At 39.6% G+C, this 14,285-nt stretch overlaps 1 protein-coding gene across 3 annotated transcripts in view; it reads left to right on the plus strand.

The window, feature by feature from the left end:
* The first annotated feature begins 13,011 nt into the window (after nucleotides 1-13,011).
* FAR1 (fatty acyl-CoA reductase 1) overlaps nucleotides 13,012-14,285 on the plus strand; it is a 73,980-nt gene continuing 72,706 nt past the window's right edge. For 2 of the 3 annotated variants that reach the window (XM_059931179.1, XM_059931180.1), the window contains exon 1: nucleotides 13,165-13,254. The gene's annotated coding sequence lies outside the window, so the exon portion shown is untranslated. Of the gene's footprint in view, nucleotides 13,255-14,285 lie in introns of all 3 variants that reach the window. The other variant, XM_059931181.1, reaches the window with a different exon arrangement.

The following is a 14,285-nucleotide window of genomic DNA, read 5'->3' on the forward strand; positions in this document are numbered from 1 at the left end:
TCTTGGACACGCTGTGATGTTCTAATACAGATGCTGAACTAGTGATTCCCACTTCTGGGCATCTGCAGCAGCTCGGTTCTGACTCATGTGCAAAGAGAGTAAATCCCTGAAAAAGAAAGAAAAAGAAAAAAAGAATAATCTCCAGGTCTCAGGGTCCTACTGAGTTACTACTGCCCCCAAAGTGAGCTCCAAACAATGACAATGCCACCCACAAAAGAAGGGCAAATGACCACCAAATCAGTTGTGGGAAGAAACTGACCAGCAAGATGGTTACTTCTTTCCACAGTGACACTTGGAAAAAAGACAGCAGATGGTATTTAAAGAAATATTACAAATACTGTTCCTCTTCCTCCCAATACCTGTGAGTCAGGTAACACCAGAACACTGTTAGCAATAAACAGGGTCTGGAGGAGACACTTGAGAATGTAGGGAAGGCAAAATTTTACCTCTACCTTCTTAGGGGTTTTCAGCTGGGCCTGAGAATTAAACTGACATAAGACAGGAGAAATGTATACAAATTTACATGTTTTACATGACATGGGGCTCTGATAAGAAAATGAAGATGCAGAGAAATGGCAAAACCTACAGGCTTTTACATTAGGTTGAACAAAGAGAGGAAATTGTGGGAAAGTAAATTATATGGGGAGGTTAAAGGAAGATAAGAATTAACAGTTCTGTTTATACAGGATTCTCTCAGCTTTGATTCCCCACTGAAGAAAGTTTCTTTCTCCTGGTATAGGAAGGGTATCTTTCACATGGGAGATTTTATCTCCTGTTTTCAGGAAGAAATGGGGAGATTAGAAGGCCGTTTTGGCATCTGCTATTCTTTCAAGTGCCTTTAGTTCAAAATAATCCCTATGTCACAGTAGCATATTTTGGGGTGGTATATTCTGCCACTGTTTATTCCTCCCCTCTGAAACTTCACCCCAAAGATTCATAGTGCAGAATCTGAGCTGGCAGATTATTCTGTTTCTCCTCGAATTAGTCTTGAGAATAGGTCAGTTTATTTGAACAGTTGTGTCTTAGTTCAGGAGGCAGTGGTGCAGGTGAGAGCAGTAGCTCATCTAAGTTAGATCTCTATATGATGTGAACAATCAGGCATTTAGTGAGGGGTATTTTTTAATGGAAACAAAAGAAAAACAAATATTAATAGTTAGAAATCTAGTTTCTGAGTCCAGAGGACAGCAGGTAAGAAGATTTCTAGATTTAAGCTTAGAAGCATCTTTAGATGGTGGAATGAGGATAGCAGTTTGTCATTTGACAAATTTCCTGGTTTGAAGTTTGAATGTCTCTGGTTATGGCATTGGGTATTCTGGTGAATTTTCTGAGTGGCCCACACAGCAGCAGGCATGAAGGTTGTTTATATATGTTTTATTGTGGTGATTTTTCTGAAGTTTATATCAAGTCATCTAGCTTTAGCTTGTAGGGCTTGGGGAAAAGGGCAGTTTTAGTTCTTAGTGATTTCAAGTCAGAAGAGTGGGAGAAAAATTGGAAATGATAACTTGGAGAGTTGTAGCCATATATTTTAGGAAGTTAAAAGAATTCAGGATCCAGACCAGTTTATAAGTAGATAACAAAACCTCAAAGACAGTGAACACAGCTAGAATCTAGTAATCACAAGAGTGTGTTATAGTTTTTCACTGAAACATAATTTTCTCTCTAGAGTCAACCCCATTTTTACTAAATATAATTACAGTAAGACTTTTTTTGTAAAGTACGTTTAGTCTTGTTAAACTTGGCATGATTATTTACATAAGTGCAGCAAGAATGATTTATCATATAGGTTCTTTATAAGTCTGCTTTGTTAGAACTTTTAATAAGGAATCTTAGATTGAACCTTTAAAAGTCTTTCAAGGATAAGAAGCCATGTCAAGAATTCACCAACAGACTTTGCCTACAGCACCCATACATTTGGGTGAATTCCTCTCTTCCTGAGGTACCCAATATATCTGAAGGTTCTTGGGCCTGCCAGGAAGTGACCTTCCTTACTCAGCTGTAGGGCTGGGAACCCTGTAAGCAAGGCATCAGGGTGGTATTTCAAGGGACTTTATAAGCACTGACTTCATAAAGTCAACTTTAGTTTCTTAAATCTGTCTAGTTAATTGAGCATATGTACATCACTGTCAAATATGACATTACAATCAAAGTCTTGATAATATAACCAATGTTTCCAATTGTGTTGTGTTATAAAGAGAAGAAATTCTTATTGAATCTGTGTAAATAACTGTATTCCCATGAATAAGAATATTTCTTAAGAATTTCCAAATTCTCAGGGGATACGAAGAGAGAAAAAGATCAATGTTTTAATTTTTGTTTACAAAGGTATAATTGCTGTAAGTTAATAGACGGCTTAAGAAAAAGAGAAATGGGGTCTTCTTAAATCTGGAAAACCAACAATGCTTTAAACAAGTTATAAAGTTATAATTATCCTCATTGGTTCATTCAGTCCCATGTAATTACTTTTTGTTTGCTTGATCTTGAGTTAGCAGTTTTATGAATCAAACAGTTTTTCCATTAGAATTCTAGAAATAGTTATCCAGTTTAGTGGTATGATCTTAGAGTTATCAGAAACCTATATTCCAGAGTATTTCTCAGGGTCCTTTTCATGAATCTCCTTGAAGATGAAACATTTTCCCTTGTAGATGATTGTAAAAGCTTTCCAAGAAGAATCAAGAGTGAAACAATAACTGTCTGTGAATGACAAAAGACTTCAAAATAGCCATGGTTAAAGATCTGGTGAGAGTTCACTATTTAAAGAAATGATACAATTATAAGGGACAGTTGGTTATTTCTGTGACATGCAATGTTTCAAAATAATAATTGGGTTTATGATTGCTTATACAGATAATAAGGGCACTGACAAATTTCTAGGAACTTTGTAAAATTTTTGAAATATTAGTAACATATGCCCATACAAATATAACCTAAACAAAGTTAATCAGCAATTTGACAATGTTTTCTATGTAATTTAATACATCAAATAAGCTAATTAGTTTAATCTCTCTCTCTCTCTCTCTTTTTTAAAGGAGAGAAAACAAATCTTTTGAGATCTTCCAGGGGCCATCTGGAAAATCCCAAAGTTAGTCCAAGGTCAAAAAGTCTTCATTTTGAATTTGATTTGGGGAAGTTTAGCAAAATTGTCAAAAGGTTTAAAACACTTGATTAAGTATCACAGGTCACAGAAAAACAGATACTTAGTTACCCATCTAATTAAGGTTGACAACTGAAAGATTTTAAAGGTAAATAAAAAAATTACATAATTGTAAAATAAAAACCGCTCAGCTTCTTTAATACTGAAAACTCAGTTTTTGTAAGTAATCAAAGACCTGATAAAGACAATGCGAAGCATAGGAAATTATTTTGATAAGACACAAAATCTTTGTTTCCTTGACAGATTATATGAAAGGTAAAGAAAAAAACCTTTTATAATCCCTTATTAAAAGCAGACCAAATGGAGCATAATCTTTAAAAACTGTACAAAAAAATTAAAAATTAAAAAAAAGCAGACAATCTAATAAACTTTGTCATGTTAACAGAGAGAAAATTAAACTCTAGTTTTGTATCAGTACATTATTGCGCTTATTTAAAGAAGTCTTATAAGTAAATGCATTTAATTTTAGCCAGCTTTGACCTTGCAACAAAAAATTTCTGTTCTACAAACCTTCTGTAATTTTCTATATCCATTTTGATTTTGTCCTATTCCTTTTCTCTTTCTCAATCTGGAACATTTAGTCATTTTACTTTAGGACAAAAATTACTTTTTAAATTTTTTAGCAGAAACACACCCTACATTCCTTATATGCTCTTCATAATAAGAATACACCTCATTCTCCACCTATACTTCGCTTACAAAGTTGTTTTCCTTTGCTGTTATTGTTTTTAGTAGTTTTATTTTTATATATTGATTATAAATTGTAGGCAGGCAATTGTAAACTGTCATATATTAGCATTCTTAGTAGATTTGCAAATTTATGAATACAGGCATACCTCAATGATATTGTAGGTTCAGTTTCAGACCAATACAATAAAGTAAATAACACAATAAAGCAAGTCCACAAATTTTTTGAGTTCACAATGCATATAAAAGTTATGTTTACACTATACTGTAGACTGTTAAGTGTGCAATAGCATTATGTCTAAAACAATGGACATGCCTTAATTAAGAATACTTTATTGCTAAAAAATGCTAACCATCACCTGAGTCTTCAGCAAGTCATAACCTTTTTATTGGTGGAGGGTTTGAAATATTGTGAGAATTACCAAAATGTGACAAAGAAACACTAAGTAAGCAAATCCTGTTGGAAAAGTGGCGCTGATAACAAAGTATTATGAAAAAGACTGATATATTGATTAAAATTTGCTATAGCTGGGAATGTCAAAAAAGAAAAAAAAAAGGAAAAGAAAAGTGGTGCTGATAGACTTGTTCAATGTGGGGTTGCCACAAACTTTCAGTTTGTAAAAAACACAATATTGGGACTTCCCTGGTGGTCCAGGGGTTAAGACTCTGTGCTTCCACTGCACGGGGCAGGGGTTCAATCCCTGGTCAGGGAACTAGGATCCTGCATGCTGTGCGGTGGTCAAAAATAAAAAAACACCCCTCCCACACACAATGCAATATCTGTGAAGTGTAATAAAATGAGATATACCTGTACATTATTATAAAAATTTATAATTTTTAGAGACATATGTACAATTTTTTAATGTGGCAAAAATATGTGTAGTTAACAGACCACCAAATATCTTTTTTCTCTTTGTAAAAATTAAGAAGCCAAAAGTAGATAAACTTATGTTTAGCAATTAATGTTTTAGTGTATTATCTCACTTAGAAATGATCTAGATATTCAATGAATAGCCATAATTTAACATAACTTTAAGGCCTCAAGTTTCAAAAAAGATTTTGGAAACTATTTTTAAGTAGATGTAACACTTTGTTATGTTAATGTTGTTAATGAAACAAAGCCAGGATAATCTTAAATTATTTTTCTTGTAGATAAATCAGGCAAATATTTTTTAAAAATCACAGAAATACTACCAAATGTAAAATAGATAGCTAGTGGGAAGCAGCCGCATAGCACAGGGAGATCAGCTCGGTGCTTTGTGACAACCTAGAGGGATGGGATAGCGAGGGTGGGAGGGAGATGCAAGAGGGAGGAGATATGGGGATATATGTATGTGTATAGCTGATTCACTTTTTTATAAAGCAGAAACTAACACACCACTGTAAAGCAATTATACTCCAATAAAGATGTTAAAAAAAAAAAGAATAGATATGAAACTGATAACACTGGTTGACTCAGGGAATAGAACTAAAAGGCTGAGGACAGAAATGAAAGTTAAACTTTTCACATATACCCTTTGAATCTTATGAATTTTGAACTGTGTAATGGTGTTAAATATTTTTAAGGTTATTTTTTGTTTGTTTGTTTTGCTTTTGTTTTGTTTTTTTTGGTTGCACCAGGTCTTGGTTGCAGCAGGCGGGCTCCTTAGTCATGGCTCGCCTGTTCCTTAGTTGTGGCATGTGAACTCTTAGTTACGGCATGCGTGTGGGATCTAGTTCCCTGACCAGGGATCAAACCTGGGTCCCCTGCACTGCGAGCTTGGAGTCTTGACCACTGCACCACCAGGGAAGTCCCAATATTTTTAAGTTTTAACACTGAAAAAAATCTTTTAACTCAGGAATTCCAATTCTAGGAACTAATTCTATAATGTATTTACACGTGTTCCATATGTACAAAGATATTCACTGCAGTATATTATATAATGGCCAAAGATTGGAGACATCCTAAATGTTCGCTAATAGAGGAGGGCTTAATAAATTACAGTACAGTCATACAAAGAGTTGCATGCGTTCATTAAAAAGAATAAGGAAAAAATAACTTGGTAGCACTATGTGGGCTGATAGAGAATAATCTTAAACAGTTTTGAATGAAAAAAGACTGTATGTAGTCTGTATTATCTGCTTATGGTATGCTTGCATATACATAGACTATTTATGGAAGAGTATACAAGAAATTGCTAATCTTGGTTGACAGGGAGGGGTACTGAGTGGTTGGAGAACAGATATGGGAAGACAATTTTCTTTTCACTGTATATCCCTTCGTAGCTTATGAATGTTTTACCATATGGCAAATACGACCTAATCAACAAAAAATGTTTAAGCACATTATGTTCAAAACTAGGGGAGTGTCTGGGAGACTTTCCTGGTGGTGCAGTGGTTAAGAATCCGCCTGCCAGTGCAGGGGACACGGGTTCGAGCCCTGGTACAGGAAGATCCCACATGCCACGGAGCAACTAAGGCCATGTGCCACAACTATTGAGCCTGCGTGCTACAACTACTGAAGCCTGCGGGCCTAGAGCCTGTGCTCTGCAACAAAGAGTAGCCCCCACTCGCCGCAACTAGAGAAAGCCTGTGTGCAGCAACGAAGACCCAACACAGCCAAAAATAAATAAAATAAAATAAAATATTAAAAAAAAAAAAACCACAGAAGCGGGACTTCCCTGGTGGTTCAGTGGTTAAGACTCCACACTCCCAATGCAGGGGGGCCGGGTTCGATCTCTGGTCAGGGAACTAGATCCCACATGCTGCAACTAAAAGAGCCCTCATGCTGCTACGAAGATCCCACGTGCCGCAACGAAGATCCCTCGTGCCACAACTAAGACCCGGCACAGCCAAATAAATAAATAAATAAACATCACACACACACAAAATCACAGAAGCAAAGAACCTAGAAGTTAAAACATGACTTTCTCTAACTTTTTTAATGTACTGCTGTGTTTGACATACATCAAGCAATTTATTTTTACTATACATCCTGATTTTAAATTGAGTTTAAAATTTTACAATCTTAAACATCTAGTAGAGATAACATAAATTCATTTGACTAGTAAACCCAAATAGAATAAGTGCTATGTCTTCATTACATTTAATGTTGACAACTCTGAAGACATGACTTAAACAAGCTTTTATCCCAGATCCTGTGAACCTAAGAAACATTTGGGTTAGCTTCTATATTTCTGAGAGTTTTAGGAATACTTTATATAAGCATTTATTTTTTTAAACCAATTAAATAGAACTCCTTCACAGAGTAATTTTGGCAATATCATCCAGAGGTAGAAAAATATTACATATATACATAGACATATAGAGACATATACAAAAGAGATTTTACAGTTTTCATTTTAAACCTTAGCCGTGAGTTAGGTATAAATATAGAAACACAAAATTTACTAACTTATACAAGAGTTATCTTTGTCTTATTTATTTTTTCCTTTCAATTTGACCTTCCCATAGGTAACAATAGGATAATTGTATAGGGTGAGAGCTCTCTAAAAACTCCTTTTAGATCTAAAAGTCCAAATATTCAAGAGCATACCTATTTTAATTATGACTCAAAACCAATAAGCCTTTTATGGCTTAGCCACAGACATGAGAGGCATCCCCAAAGAGAGTACAAAAGATGCAGCCCTCCCAAGATCCAGAAAGTTCACTCCCAGAGTAAGCCTAAGAATGCAAAGAGCTTTACTGTCACAGGCAGTAAGAATAGTGTTTGTGAAACTGGTGTCTCTTGTTTCCTACAGGAACTTGAAATGTCTCCAGCTATAGACCAGCTAATTTGTGGCATCGGGTGGGTGACATTAGGATAAGGGCTCCCTGGCACTATGAAGACAACAAAGGTAAGACAACAAAGGCTCCTTAGGGACTGGAATCTCGCAAGACAAACTGGAATCTCGCTTAGGACACACTTCTCTGAGAGGTGGCAAGGTTGGACAAAGAGAATGCTGCTTGTCATTTTGTGTCTTGATTTCCAGCCTGTTTGGCTGGTTACCTGACTCAAGCCAATACTTGTACTGTATAGTCCAGCTGCTGGAGACCAGAGAGAATATTTTACCTGGTCACAAAGCCAAGCTGTGAAGATGTGAAACAAGATGAATGGAGCAGCTTATTTTATGATTTTCCTCCTTATGACAAACACCACTAAAGACAGAGACAAAGAAACAAAGACTAGGAGGCTGTGGATTATAACAAATGGGTACCCAGAACCAAATACAAAGGTCACAACTCAAAGAACTAATTTTTACAAACTTTTTCTCCTGCCAAGCTACATTTAGAAAGGGAAAAAGATGAGGAGAGACTTTCATTATTCTTGCTTTGGTTGGGCCATGCAGGCAGAGATCTAAGGGATTGATGTGTAAGAATTCTTACCTTCTGCTGGCTTTTTGTCAGCTGTCCCAGGATCTCTCAGTGTCCCAACCATTGAAATCCCAACCTCACAACCAGAAACCGTAGGGGAGGCAAAATTTTACCTCTATCTTCTTAAGGTTTTTTGGCTGGGCCTGAGAATTAAATTGGCATAAAACAGATTAACAGTAGAATTGTATACACATTTATGTTAAATGAAGACTCAAAGAAATGGCAAAATCTACAGGCTTTTATACTAGGTTGAACAAATAAAGGCAATTGTGAAAAAGTAAATTATATGGGGAGGCTAAAGGAAGATATGAATTATTTTAACAAAGTCTATGTATACAGGATACTCGGCTTTGATTTGCCACTGAAGAATGTTTCTTTTCTTCTGGTATAAGAAGAGCATCCTTCACATGGGAGCTTTTATCTCCTGTTTTCAGGAAGAAAAGGGGAGCTTAGAAGGCTCTTCTTGCATCTGCTGTTTCTTAAGTGACTTTAGCTCAAAATAATCCTTATGCTAAAGTGGCATATTTTGGGGTGGCATATTCTGCCACTCTTCAAGAACCAGAAAGTCAGTGGTCAGGACACAAGGAATATTTTAGAAGAGCCAAGAACATAGCAGCTCCATTTTTGTTCCACCTAGATTAAAGCTGTTGAATAACTGAGGGTCAGATGATTCGCCTCCACATGAAAACGAAACTTATTTCACAGATCTCTAAAACACTCAGAACAGATACTGGGCATTAAATTTCACCCTCCTTTTAGAGATGAGGAAATGAAGCCACAGAAACCTGTGTGTACTCATTCAGACTGACAATTGATGTATTAGCAGAAATGTTAGAAACCTGGTAGAATTTTTTTGTTTGCTTTTTAATAACAAGCTTTAAAAATATGTTTAAAGCAGACCAATTCTGGACGTCATAATTGAATACAGGGCAAGGTAGAGATCACCAAATGAACTGCAGAGAGTAACTGTGCTCACTAGAAATTTGGCTCTCTTGAGAAAAGCTGCCTGAAACTCTTTCTATGCTGTGCTCAGTCTATGCTATGAAAGTGAGCAACTCTGATGGATTCTAGATAGCTGTAATGGGTTCTTCATTGCAACTACAAAGTTGTGTTCCCTTTAGTTTTGTCAAAAGAAGTAGTTTCTTTTAAATAGTTCACACTCTCCTTTGTCATGAAATCTGTAAAGATAAAGCATGGTGAAAATAATTATTAACACCATGAGTTCCATGAGAGACATACGTAAGATTCTGTGTTACTCATTGTGGGGAACACAAAGATGTATGAGAAGGCAAAATGACCAGATCTTGTTTTGGAGGAGGCAAATGTGGCATAGTAAAAAGATTATGGAATTTGCCATCAAATAGACCTAGATTTCAATCCCACTTTGGCCACCTAACAGCTGTGTGACTTTGGGCAAATTACTTGTCTCATTGAACCTCAATTTTCTCTTCTACAAAATTCAGATGAATAGATGAACATTTGCATAGGGTTGTTGTAAACATGGAGTGAAGAACCTCAACAGAACTATGTTTAATGAGACACTGACAGAACAATATATTATATGAGTTAGAAAATGATACATGCCATGAGAAAAGTATTTCCTCAGAGCAGGAAGAGGTACTGTTTGCATAAAAAAATTAATGCTTGACCTTACTTGACTTCTGTTTTTAAAGAAGTTATGGAAGTCTGTGGGAATGCATAAATAGCTATAACTAGTTTATGAGTAACATATGTGTTTTTGGTGTCTATTCCTATTTATTTTCTCAGTAATATATGGTATCCTTAGGCTGTAAACTATAGTAATACATTTTTGGCTTGGTATAATTTACCTTCATTTACAGAACTATGTTTCTGTAGCAAGAATCAAAAGTATATACAGGTGTTCCATATGTGAATAAAATTACAATGTAGTAGATTCCAATATATGGCAGCCCAATTTTGGGGGCTCTTGTTGAAAAGAGATGGGAAAAGCATTTGAATGAATTATTACTTTTTTTTGGTATTACTATATTTTAAGTGTTAGACTCTGGGCAAAATCCTTCATTACCTTTTGTGAAGACTATTAGTCACTTTTTATAGATATATGACTTGGAATTCACTTAAAAATGGTGGTGCACTACAAGGGACATGAGCCACACAACATGTCCATAAGACTGTACCATCTTGGATAGTAAACCGTTGTTTTAATTTTAAGTCCTCTTCCAGAATGCATGCTGCCCATCTGTGGGGGGTCTCTGCTGGAGGGACATGTTACATACACATCGACTTGAATCAAATGAATGCCTTTAAGCCTGCAACCCTAAAGTTATTTTTGAAAGTCATAATGTATTCATTAAGCAATTACTTAATTTCTTCACATGTTTTTCTCATTACTAAGTATTAATTTATATATTTATATATAGCTATTATATTGTTATATTTACATATAACTATTTTTTAAAAATCAAGCTTTGCACAAAAATTTAAAAATTTGTAATGAAAGTACTCTCCAGAAATAGTGCCTAATTGCTTATGGTATGGTGATAAAACTTAGCAGTGGTTAACTTAGCTCTGTGTCTTCTAAGATGCCCCTAAATTCCCTAGGCTGGGTTAGATCCTTTTTATATACATTCTCTCATCCTGCATTATACTGGAATTATCTGTTTAGGTCTGTCTCCCTGTTACACCCTATGCTCTGTGGGAAATACTGTCTTACCTAACTTTATGTGCCTAGTTCAGGGACAAGTACTTTAAACAAAGGTATTTATCTGAAATGAACAACTTAATGACTGAATTAATAAACACGAATCCTGTAATCTTTAACTTGTTTTGTTGCTGATGCCCTTCCACAGGCTAGCATTTGGCCCATAGTTCTTATGGCTATTTTGGGAAGAATATTACTGACCTATAGCTAAGAAGTGTTTCATCTGACCCTGGATATTTCAGAATTTTGCTAATGGACTGGGTTTTAGACACACACACATCTTGCCTAGCCTAGGGAAATGACTTATCCCTGAGGGTAGGCAGCTGTATTAGTTTTGTGTTCTGTGCCCTCCGCCAGGAATGACTGTACCGGTTGCCTCAGTAACCGTAGGTTCCACATCTGTGAATTCAAATAACTGTGGATTGAAAATATTCAGGAAAAAAATTCTAGAAAAGTTCCAAAAAGCAAAAGGTTGAATTTGCTATTTGTCAGCAACTATTTACCCAGCATTTACATTGTATTTACAACTACTTACATAGCATTTACATTGTATTAGGTATTATAAGTTACCTAGAGATGATTTAAAGAATGTGGGAGGATGTGCACAGTGGTTATGTTAGCAGTGGTTAACTTAATTTTGCATCTTCTAAGAAGATGCCCCTAAATTCCCTAGGCTGGGTAAGATCCTGTTTATATGTATTCCCTCATCCTGCATTATAGTGGAATTATCTGTTTATGTCTGTGTCCTTATTATATCCTGTGCTCTGTGGAAAATACTATCTTACCTAACTTTATATGCCAAGTTCAGAAACAAAGATTCTTCACCATCTTACATAAGGAACATGAATATCTGTGGATTTTGGTATTTGTGGGGGTGGGGTGGGGTGGGGAGAGTGTGTCCTGGAAGCAATTCCCCACAGATACAGAGGGTGACTGCACTTGGTACTGGACTAAGAGCTCCTCCAAGGCAGAAGCCACGGTCTTCAAAAGAAAGTAAAGTAGGCAGCTCCGTAAACTTTTGTAGTTTCCAATTGGGTGCAGCACCACGGGTGCTTTAGTTCTAGTAACAGTGTCAGGCACTGAAACAAGCTCTAAATCCTCAGAGAAAAATCATTCTGAACCATCTTAGCTCATCCTTAAAGCACCAACCTGTGAATGTTATTCACCGTGTCAGGAGCTTTCACTCACTTTAAATTCTCACAGTCCTTTTTTTCTTCCTCTGGTTTCTAGTTTTTGAATGATAGCTAGCTAAATCCTAGTGGGATTGTTTATACCGTGGGTGCCCCTGGAGCATAAGGTTATGGTAATATTAGAGTTTTTCTCACAATCCTTTTATCATTTAAAAAATTGAGATATTATACATAAAGTGCGTTGAGTGAACTAATCTTAAGTGTACGACTCGGTGAAGTTGTACCTAGGCAGACACCACCTCGGTAACTACCACCCAGATCAAGAGACAGAACGCTCCGAGCTTCCGTGAGGTTCCCTTGTGCCCTTTCCATTTCCCCTCCTCCCCCCGCGAGATAACCATTATTCTAATTTCTCTCACCATGGATAAATTTTGTATGAAATTACTCTGGAAGCAGTGTTAAGTGGAAATATTTGACCCACAGTCCCGCGGGGCTGGACGAGACGCACGCTCGGCTCCCTCTCTATAGGGCACCCCGCGGAGGCGCCAGGGGACCACAGAGCCACTGCTCCGCTCTCACCGACCCAAACCAGCCCCGCCAAGAGGCGCGTCGGGTCTCACGAAGACAGTGGGGGAGCACACCACAATGGCTGCCAGCGGTCACCCGCGGCTGCCTCGCCGCATCCTCCCCACCTTTCCAGTGGGCGTCGCTCCTAAACGACGGGCAGCCCGGGCGTGGCCCTGGACGCGACCCGCTGGAACACGAGCTGCCGGCGGGGGCGCTCGTGAGCTCGGGATGTGGGGTGCGCGCCCATTGGATGAACTTTCCCCGCGAGCTGGCCGGGCGCAGAGCCCACCTCCCGGCCCTCTCTCCGCCCTCCCATTGGCCGTTCGCGTCCCACCCGCGCCCGCTCCCGTCCTCCTCCCGCCCGGATAGAAACGGGGTTGAGGGGGTGGGAGGCCGAAGCCAGGAGGAGGGTGAGCGGTCCTCCTAGTAAGGGGGCGCGAGAGAGCCAATCAGGACAAGACGTGGAAAAGAGGCGCCGCGTCAGCCAGTCACATTCCGAGGTCCGGGTCGGGGTCGGCTGACGCGAGCGCGGGCCGCAGCCAATGGGCGTGCCACCACCCGTCCGCTCTTCAGCGGCCGGTCGCGGGCGGTGGAAGAGCGAGTGAAGGGAGCGCGACGGCGACGCCGACAGAGCCCTCGCTGGACTGCCGGGAGGAAAGCGAGGCCCGAGCCTCTGCGTCTAGGTGAGAGGCGGGGACGCCGGGCGGGAGAGGCGGGCTGTGGGTCCCTCCTCGCCTGGCCGGGGCCGCGGCTCTGGGAGCCGGGGAGGCAGGCCTGGCCGAGGCGGGGGCTACACCCGCTGCCCCGCCCCCGCCCACCGCTGCGTAGAGCGGGGGGCACCCGCTTCTGCCCGGATGGTCTATGCGAGGCTTGGCGGGGCCACCGCCCTCTGGAGAGCCGGGACTGAGAGCGGTGCCATAGGGAGGGGCCTGGTTTGCAGACGCGGAGCCTGGGGGCGCCGCCTGGGGCGGAGAGACCGAGTAGAGGTGGCGAAGGTGGGGCGGGGTAGTTAACGGAGGAGCAGGTTTGTGCGCCTGAGGGTGGCAGTGAAAGGAGGCCTGTGATGGAAGGATTCTGGGTCTGGGGACGAAGAAAGTGATGGGAATAGGGTGATGCTCAGAAAAGGGTGCCCGGGGAGAAGGTGTGGAGCCGGGGCGTGTGGTTGGCCTCTTGGAAGTAGGCATTGATTGAGACTGGGGGGAAATCAGCTGGGAGTGAAGGGAGGACAGGCTTGGGACACGTGAATCTGGAGTAAGAGGCACTTACTAAAGCCGGAAGGTGACCGAGAGGCAAAGGTTTTAGGTGAGGTGTAGATGGAGGCTGTTTGACTAGAAGGCATTAGGTGGCCAGTTAGGAGAAAGTATACAAGGAGCAAACGAGGTAGGTTTATGTATGGTAACTGAAGGGTGTGGATCTTTTATGAGTAAGTCAGCAAGAATAACTGTCGGTTTTGTCAGGTAGGAGTCAGTCAGCCACGTCCATAGGTTCATTCACTACTCATCGATGGCCAAACTCTCAGACTTGTTAACTCTCACTGCTGAGGTTGATTGTCCTCCCTCCCCGACCCTCCTCCTTCCTCCCCAACCCTTCTCCCACCCGTGTGACAGTTCATCTCATTGTTTTGCCTCAGCAGCGCACGAACTAATCTTCTCACAAGCCATGGCACAAATATTGTTTGCTTTTGATTGGATGGCAGTGAGGAATCGCTTAATTC

The sequence above is a fragment of the Balaenoptera ricei genome, chromosome 8, assembly GCF_028023285.1.
Source record: "Balaenoptera ricei isolate mBalRic1 chromosome 8, mBalRic1.hap2, whole genome shotgun sequence".
NCBI classification, from domain to species: Eukaryota; Metazoa; Chordata; class Mammalia; order Artiodactyla; family Balaenopteridae; genus Balaenoptera; species Balaenoptera ricei.